This window comes from Mirounga angustirostris, unplaced genomic scaffold, assembly GCF_029215605.1.
Source record: "Mirounga angustirostris isolate CCGP_5_RB_7025 unplaced genomic scaffold, mMirAng1.0.hap1 SCAF_11, whole genome shotgun sequence".
In the NCBI taxonomy this organism is placed as follows: domain Eukaryota; kingdom Metazoa; phylum Chordata; class Mammalia; order Carnivora; family Phocidae; genus Mirounga; species Mirounga angustirostris.
In genome coordinates, this window is record NW_026991719.1 from 123777649 (window position 1) to 123787731 (window position 10083).

Below are 10083 nucleotides of genomic sequence, written 5' to 3' on the forward strand. Positions count from 1 at the left end.
AACGACTGAGCCACCCAGGCGCCCCTGAAAACACCTTTCTGCATTGAGATTTATTACAATCTTGTATAACAACTCAGCTCTTCAGGGTCAAACCCTTTCAAGGTTCATATCCTTTAACAGGGAATTTTATTGCTAGGGAACCACAGTTCTACTTTTAAGAAGTTCTCACTCACGTGAGGACATGGTGAACGCAGAAGCTGGGTAGAATCTGTCTGTGATCCATATCACCCTTGATTTACAAGAAGAATTCAGTGGTTGTTTATTGAGTTGAATTAAGCTGAAAAATGAATGGAACTCTAAAAGGATTAGACTACTCTGTAGTAGCTACCTCCTACTCACTCTAAACTTCACCCAAACGTGGCTGCTGGAGATGCCCCCCAACTAATTCAAGCACAGGTGAATCAGAAAGGCCAGCACACTGGAAACCCCAGCCCCGATCTCATACACATAAGTGCTGCTTGATAACCTTGGTCAATCACTTGTCTTCCTGTTTATGTAAAGAAGGAAAAGGAGAAGGAGGAGGAGGAGAAGGAGGAAGAGGTGGAGGAGAAGGAGGAGAAGAAGGAGGAGGAGGAGAAGGAGGAGGAGAAGATGGAGGAGGAGGAGAAGGAGGAGGAGAAGAAGGAGGAGGAGAAGGAGAAAGAGGAGGAGGAGGAGAAGGAGGAGGAGAGGAGGAGAAGAAGGAGGAGAGGAGGAGAAGGAGGAGAAGGAGGAGGAGAAGGAGGAGAAGGAGGAGAAGGAGGAGAAGGGGGAGGAGAGGAGGAGGAGGAGAAGGAGGAGAAGGAGAAGGAGGAGGAGAAGGAGGAGAAGGAGGAGAAGGAGGAGGAGAAGGAGGAAGAGAAGGAGGAGAAGGAGGAGAAGGTGGAGGAGAAGGAGGAGAAGGAGGGGGAGGAGGCGGAGAAGGAGGAGGAGGAGAAGAAGGAGGAGGAGAAGGAGGGGGAGAATAGCTGCAACAACAGCATATTTAAGAAATTTTTTTTTCATTCACAACATCATTTACAATAGTGAGAAACAGAAACCTAAGCCTCCTGGGGCGCCTGGGTGGCTCAGTCATTAAGTGTCTGCCTTCAGGTCAGGTCATGATCCAGGGTCTTGGGATCGAGCCCCGCATTGGGCTCTCTGCTCAGCGGGAAGCCTGCTTCTCCCTCTCCCTCTCCCACTCCCCCTGCTTGTGTTCCCTCTCTGGCTGTGTCTCTCTATGTCAAATAAATAAATACAATCTTAAAAAAAAAAAAAAAGAAACTTAAGCCTCCAGTTCCCTGAGGAATTGTTAGGTACATTTTGAAACCTCCAAGCAATGAAATTGTATCCGTTAAAAAAATACTTCAAATAAACAAAAGTTATTGAATCACATTCAACTCTATTCCTGATTAAAATAACAAGTAGTAGTGAACTGGGAATAAAGGAATTCTTCATCAACATGATAAATTAAATGTATCTGAACCAATGGTAGGTGAAACGTTGTTATGCATCCTGAGTCAGAGGCATTGCCATGAAGCCCAAGGACAGAAGATCATAGTAGGAGCAGAACAAGAAACAAATGGCATGCATATTGGAAAGGAAAAGATGTATTTATCATTATTTGCAAATTCTATGATTGCCTACTTAAAAAACTAAGAAACGTTTTTAGCAAGGCAGATGAATGCAAGATAATTTTTTAAAATTTTATTATGTTATGTTAATCACCATGCATTACATCATTAGTTTTTGATGTAGTGTTCCATGATTCATTGTTTGAATGCAAGATAATTTTACAAAACTCAGCACGTTTCTCATAAACCAACAATAACCAGACAGAAAAAAAGATCCCACTTGCAACTGCAAGAAATATATGTATGTTATATATGTTAATATATAATATAAGCAATGTACAGTAGAATACTTATATATGCATTTTTTAAATGCTTTATGTGTAGTTTATATATAAATATATATAAATTATAAATTATATAAATTACATATAAACATATATAATGTTTATATATGTAAACTACACATAAAACATTTAAAAATATGCAGAACATAGAAGAAATAAGAAGAAAATTAGACAACCTTACTGAAGGACATCACACAAGATTTAGGAAAATAAAGAGAAATACTAAGACCTCCGGTTTTCTTTTTTTTTTTTTTAAGATTTTATTCATTTATTTGACAGAGAGAGTCACAGTGAGAGAGGGAACACAAGCAGGGGGAGTGGGAGAGGGAGAAGCAGGCCTCCCGCTGAGCAGGGAGCCCGATGTGGGGCTTGATCCCAGGACCCCGGGGACCATGACCTGAGCCAAAGGCAGACGCTTAATGACTGAGCCACCCAGGCGCCCCAAGACCTCCGGTTTTCTTGTTTGTTTTTCAGTAATCTCTACCTCCAACCTTGAACTCCTGATCCTGAGATCACGAGTCACATGATCTACTGGCTGAGGCAGCCAGGGGTCCTGAGAAATACCAAGAGCATGACTGAAAAAAATTGCATTGTAAAGATACTGGTATTCTCCCAATTTAATCCATAAATGTAAAGCAATTACAAGCAAGATAGCAATGGTGTTATTTTTCTTCTGTAACTTGATGAAACTATTCCCGAGTTTAGATGGCGGAGTAAATAAGCAAGAATGAGATTTTTGGGGAAAGAAATAGAAATGACTGGGGGCAAGGGCTGAGAGGGTACTTGACCCACCACATATTGCCAGTGCATTAGAGTTACCCTGGTCTTCACAGCGTGTGACTGGAATAAGAAGATGAATGGACTAGACCAGAAACAGAGCCAACAATACAGAAGAAAGACGTGGTAGGACTGGTGCTTCCCTGTGTCAGAGCTGAGGCTCCAGAGTTGTTTTAGAAGTGAATCTTTGGCGGGGTGGGGCGGGGAGCATCTCGGGGGAGGACTCTCAAAGGCTCAGGAAATAGTTATTATGAAAGAAATGCAGGGTGGGGGACAGTTAGTGGATACTGTAGAGGCCCTAGCCCCCTAAGCCCTGCCTTCTCTCTGACGCTGCTGGAGAAATGGTGTTCCACAAATATTAAACAGAAAAATACAGCGAATCCCTAGTTTAAGTCTTAAACCAAATTCAATTCTGGACAGATTAAAAATTTACATGTTGGGGCACCTGGGTGGCTCAGTCACTTAAGCATCTGCCTTCAGCTCAGGTCATGATCCTGGAGTCCCGGGATCGAGCCCCGAGGCAGGCCTCCTGCTTGGAGGGGTTCTGCTTCTCCCTCTGCCTCCGCCCCCTACCCCACTGTGCTCTCGAGCTCAAGCTCTCTCAAATAAATAAATAAAATCTTTAAAAAAGTTACACTAATGAAAACATAAAAATGTACAGTGAAAATAATAAATGTTTTAAATGTTGGGGGCGGAGAAGGCCTTTTCAAGCATGAGACAGCAAAGGGAGAAAATGGTCAACTGCCTCAGATGTGTGTTCCAGCAAGGTCGTGACAGCATTGTTTACAATGGGAAAGAGAGCACTAGGAATAGGAAGCAGGAGAGAAGTCGGAGATGAGGAGGTGTTGACTCAGTCATGCTCTCTGTTGCGGTGACAGGGAGAGCCGCCCACGAGCTCGCGAGACCTTGTTGAGGGGGAAAAAGCTCACAATTCCTTTGTGTGTATGTGAGAGAAAATATATATGCAGAAGAAAATATCAGAAGGATAGACCCCAAATACTAACGTGATTCTCACCAGGTGGTGGGATTAGAGGTGATTTTAACTTTCTATTTTATGTATGTACGTTTTTGTCTTAATATTTTAATAATGTTCATGCTATGTCTTTCTTTTTTTTCACACTATGTCTTTCATAATCAGATAAAACCAAAGGAAATAAAAAAGTCTTTACATCGTATGAACTAAATGATGTAAAATCAGATTTGTGGAGTGAAAAACAAGAAGGCAATATACACAAATTTTAATAAGGGCTTTACTGGCTGGTGGGATTTCTAAAATTGCCACAACGGGAGCATATTACTTTTTTATGATCAGAATTGAAAAAAAAAATACAATTCCTGGGCTGTGTAGTGGGAAATGAGATTAGAAAAGGAGGAAGGAGTCCGGACTACAATCAGGTGGGAGAGGCAGGCAGGCTACAAGGAAACATGAATGAATCAGAAAGATAGCAGGGAGTGGTAGGTGCTCTGAAGGAAAGCACCCCAGGGCTGGGAAGTAACTGGAAGCAGGGAGCAGGAGGGAGTGGTCTCTTCTGCCACTCCTCCACACCGAGCTCCCCGCCTCAGGTTCCACAAGGAACAGGTGACAGGCAACACATGAGGCCGGTGCATACTTGAGCAAGACACTGGTATAGTTGGCACTGTCCCCGAAAGGTGGGGAGGGCCACGGCGGGAAGTCCCAGCCCTCACCGGAACCAGGCAAGTGAATGAGAAACTGCCTCGTGGTGGCCTCGCACCAGATAGAAAGGCAGGTGAGGAAGGGTCTTGTGACAGCTCCTCACAAGACCGTCCAACTTTCAATGCTCCTGGGAGGATCACAGGGCATCCCACCAAGACTTGAGGCAGGCTGCAGTGGAGCGCCATGGCAGAGCCCTTCCCTGGCACTCCCTGTTCCTCAGACGTGCCAAACATACTCCTGCCTCAGGGCCTTTGCATTTGCTGTTCCTGGTTTCCAGAATACTCTATTATCTGCTTTAAATACTGCTCAAATCTGACTTCTCAGTGAGTTCTTCCTTAACCAGATAATTGAAAATTGCAATCCCTCACCCCCTAGCCTTTCCCATCCCTCCTTTCTGCTTCATTTTTTCTCCATAGGCCTTATCACCATCTGACATGCTAAGAGGAACGTCTTTTTTTTCCATTTCATTCCCATTTCAGCCTCGGAAATCAAGATGACTCTCATTTACAATGCTGCCAGGCAAGCACCAATCAAAAGTGCCAACATCAAAACCTGCAGGGTGAGTGTCAGTGTTTGGGAAGAAATCCCCGAGACAATAGGGAGTTAATTCTTTAACTTCTAGGAACCAATGGCTATGGGCGCAGGGTGGAGAGTGGTGCCGAGGTGGTAGATCAAACGTCATCAGCTGCATGCCCTAAGCAGGAGTCTGGAGTGAGCAAGCCTCTGGGAATTCCAAAGCCTGATTTAGGGACTGCAGGCTTAAAAAAATACATTATTTAAAGAAAGGCCTCCTCCCCAACACTCCTAATGATACTGCCATCTACAAGGCTTGGTCAGAAAATGATTCGGGAGTGTTGGCCTCTGAATGGCAGCAAGTTTAGTTTAACCAATTTAGTTTGCTTTATATTTTCCTCGGTTATGCAAGTACTGGAGAGATCTATGGTAAAAATCAATGTTTGGTGGAAGTCTACAGAGCTCTTTCAGTAAGTACAAAATAAAAATTATATGTGGTAAGAAAGTGTTGTATCATGGCTTAATTGGAAGCATGGCTTGCTTGCTAGGTCATGCAATTGATGCCATCTCAGATTTGATGAAACATGATCTACATTGTGCTTATTTATTGATGTGCCGTCTGTCTTCCCTCACTGCACCGTTCATGCAGACAAGGCCTACGGTTGACTTGGATGTTGTGCCGTCAGCCTCTAGAACATACCTGTGCATAGTGAGTGCTCAGTGAACATTTGTGATACACTTTCAACAAAGAGAACCCCAGGCAGAGTGAAGAACAAGTGCAAACATCCTGAGGTGCTCCTGGAATAGTCAGGAGGCCGCTGTGGCTGGAGCTCTGTGCATTCTGACCACCACAGTTGTCATCGGGCCTCTCATAGCTTTCATCAGCATCCTCTCCCTTAAGTGTCTGCTCCCAAAGACCGGAGGCTGGTGGCTGGTACCTCTGCTGCTTGGTGAGCATTCCAGTCAGACAGTGGCTCCGAGAGGCTCAGTCCCCTTCTGAGCACTGGCATGATTCTGACTCCCCACCCCCGAACATAAGAGCCAGGGGCAAGGGATGTATTTGGACTTCAGTTGGGAGCCCTCCAGCATGGTTGATGGAACTTGTGTGATAATGGGACCCAGAGAAGACCGGCACAGGAAAGGAATGCACCTGTGGGGGTCCTGGTGGTGGCTACAGTGTCCACTGTGTCCAGGAGGTGGCAGGAGGGAAAATGAAATGCACCGGGGCTGAGGTTGCTTGTCTGCTTAAGCATCTTTTTCCGGAGGACGGTGTGCGTGTGTGTATGTTGGGACAGAAGGGATGTGTGGGTGTGATGGGCTAGATCATGGCCACCCACACTTGTCTTTGGTTCCCCAGTCCTGTACAGCAAAATCTTTGAGAAATACTGGTCTAGAAGTTCCTCCACCCTCTGGTCAGGGCAGGTGGCCAAAGGGAAGATGACTGCCCAGGGAAAGACTAGCCTCCAATCTTGGGCACTTCCTCAGCTGTCCTCAAACTGCCAGGACCCTGAACCCTCAGGCCCTGTCTCCCCAAGGAACATGCTGGGCCACATGAAGGGGGATTCTGAGCACTTGAGCCGATTGCTGAGAGGCAGTCCAACACCAGCTGGGAAGGCAGAAGCTGCTCTGACAGAGTCAGACCTGGAATAGGAGTAAGGGAGGAGGTATTGGGGCTCAGGAATAAATCTAGGATCAGATGGGGTCTGGGTCCAAGGTGGGGTGGGGCTGAGGGATGGAGTGGAGAGAGACACTGTGTAGGAGAGACAGTCAGGGCTGGGGGAGGTTTGTGGAGGAAGTAAACCTCTGGGCAACATGAAGCTGAGGGAGCAGATAGATGAAGCTTGATGATGAAACTCAGTTGAGGGCTGAGGAATAGATGAGAATCAGGAATGTCACTGGGGGCTGATCTGGAGGTCAAGCCCACGGAGGGGGTGAGGTGAGGGTCAGTGCTAGGGTTGAAGTGGGGAGACGCTGGGGGCATGGATGAAGCTACACATTGTCACCATGAGCTTGCCTGGGGTTAGCAGCCCACACACTGAGAGGCTCCAGGCATGGGTTAGAATCAGGATGACCTGGTGCCCCCTCTCCCCCTTCCCAGCTTTGGTTTCCTCCATTGTACCTCTACCAACTGCCGTCTTAGGTATCCTCCACGTTTGTTAGTTTATTGTCTCTTTTCACCAACCAGAATGGAAGCAGGGTAGACATTGGTCTGTTTGATTCACCTTTATGTCACCAGCACCAAGCATAGCACTTGGCATATAGTAGGTGCTCAATGAAATGTTCAGGAGCAAGGCTCAGGGAAGGTATGGTGGATTGGGACATGGGGTGTGGCACTTGCTAGGGTGTAAGCTCCGTGGTGGGGTGACTTTCAGGACAAATGAAGTTGAGAGAGGAGGGAGGCTCTTGGAACAGGTGAGGCTCAGGAATGGGATGCCCCTCAGGGTCACGATAAAGCCAAGGAATGGAATGAGGGATTGAGAAGGAGATAAGGCTTCAAGAGCTCTGGTATAAGAAGTGGTTAAATATGCACATTCTTGGTGATGTCAATATCCACAGAAAGGGTTCAAACCCCTGTTCTCTCAGTCTCCTGACCTGCTCCCCCCTGATACTCTTTCCCTCCTCCTAACTTCTGTGGTCATAGCCTAAGATCTTGCCATTATCTGTCACCACCACATCTCCACAATCGCCATTATATCCCAACCTTTGAAAGCCAGCTCCTTCCTTTTAGAACTACAAGAACTCCAGCAATCCTTTGACTGCCACTGGGACCCTTCAACCAATAATCCTAGTGTTTTTCTCATTGCCCTTCAGCAAATGCTGACTCAATCCTTACTTCTCTCCTTACCCATTAATCCATGACCAGTCATCCTCATTTCTCCCTAGAACCACACAAAACTCCCGTGTCCCTCTGTCATTTCTTTGTACTCATGTAGGAAAATTCAACCCTGATAAAATCCAACTTTCTACCTACTCTGGGTCTGCACCCCTGAGATTGAACGTGTCTGGTGAAAACCAGGAAGACATGCTGAGTAATTTCACGTTAATGGCCATTAAACCTCAAGTGGGCCCTTAGCGCAGCCTAGCAATCATGCTACATTTCCATAGAGCATCCAGCCTTCTTGTCTCCCAGAACACTGTTTTAAGCCTTTTCTCCTTAAACCACCGATTCTCCTCTTCCACCGTCACTCCCAGCTAGTGGCCTGGCTTCCTGTTCTCCTGAAAAAGAGAAGCCACCAGAAGATACCTGCTCCAAGCTCCAGCATCACCTCTCCCGCCTCCCTGCATCTGTGCATCTGTCTCTTGCATCATCAACTATTTCCTTCTTAACTGGCTCATTGGCACACAAACATGTTACCATGCTGTAATCTCTCCCACATTAAAACAATACTTTTATCTTGTTCCCTCATATTCCTACAGCCACCCCTCTCCTATGTCTCTGCTCTCCTTCACAGCTGAACTCTTCAAAAGAGTCATCAGTCAGCGCTCACTGTTTCCAATTTCTCTTTCCCGACTCTTGATTTGGAAGCGCTCTGATCCACCTTTAGGCCCCACATCTCTGTGGAAATTGCTCTGGAAGGGCACCAATGACCTCCACATCGCTAAACCCAGTGGTCAATTCTTTGTCCTTTTACTACTCCAGTTGGTAGGATTTGAAGAATTGGCCAATCCCTCCTTCTTGATCCACTTTCTTCAGTGTTTCCCCACACCTTGCTGCTTGTTCTTTCCCAGTCTCATTTGCTGGTTCCTTTTCATCTGTCCCACCTCTAAATGTTGGGCTACCCAGGGCTCAGTTCATGGGTTGCTTTGCTTTTTTTATACTCACTCCCTAGTTGACCTCATCCAGTCTCATGACTTTTAATACTGCTACTTATTCTCCAATTATATCTCCAGCCCTGATATTGCCCCTGAACTCCACACTCCTCTATCCAACTGACTCCATCACTGTCTTCCTCACTTTGGTAAATATACGTCCATCCTTCCTGTTCCTCTGGCTAAAACCATGAGAGCTGTCCTTGACTTCTGTGTTTGTGCCGTAGCCTGATACCAATCTGTGGTCAAAACCTACCCAGAATCTACCTACCTCTCAATGTAAATCTCTGACCTGGATTATTTCAAGAGTCCCGAAATAGTCTCCCTGTTTCCACTCTTTTCTCTCTTTAATCTGTTTTCAGGGAGCAACCCCATTGATAACTTGTATGAGAATAGACATCAGATCACGGTGCCCCTCAATGTCTTTCCACATCACTTTATCAGCCAAAGTCCTTGCAATGGACTGCAAGGCCCTGCACAATCTCTCGCCTCTGTTGTGGCCACCCTGATCTCATCCCCACTGTCCTCCTCTCTCAGTCCCTCCACTTCAGCACACCAGCCTCCTGGGTGCCCCCAGGATGTGCCAGGCATGCCCCTGATTCCAGGGCTCTGGCATGTGTGGATCCCACAGCCTGGAACAGTATGACCCCTCAAATCCTTTGGATCTTGGCTCAAACGCCATCTCCTCAGTGGGGTCTTTCCTGATTACTGTATCTAAATACTCTGCACCCCAAAGACCCTTCTCTGTTTCATTCGTCTCCATAGCACTATTCATTACCCAACATCCCGCATCTTTGACTTCTTTTTTTTTTTCTTTTTGTCTAAACTTCACGAGGGTAGGAGCTTTTGTGTGTTTTATTGGCTCCTGTAATCCCAAGTCCTAGAATACTACCTGGCAAAATAATAGCACCGAGTAAATACTTGATATCTTAGTTTGCTCAGCCTGCCCTGACAAAGTACCACAGACTGACTTAAGCAACAGAAATTTATTTACTCACAATTCCGGAGCCCAGAAGTCTGGGATCAAAGTGTCATCAGAATTGGTTTATTCAGAGGCCTCTCTCCTTGGCTTGTAGATGGTTGCCTTCTACCTGTGTCTTCACGTGCTTCACGTGCCTTTTCCCGTGTGCCTGTGTCCTAATCTCCTGTTCTCATATGGGCATTAGACAGATTGGAGTGTGGCCTACCTTAATAACCTCATTTTTAACTTAATGAACTCTGTAAAGACCCTATCCAAATATAGTCACATTCTGAAGTAAAGGAGTTAGGATTTCAACATGTAAATTGGGGAGGCACAATTCAGCCCACGTACTTGATTGATTGGTTAATCCATCTGCAAAGATGCATTGAGGCTCTTATGGGGTAAGGATCAGTGTTTAGGCTCAGGGAGAGGGTGAGGCTTGGTGAGGATATAAAGGGATGGGGGGCAGTG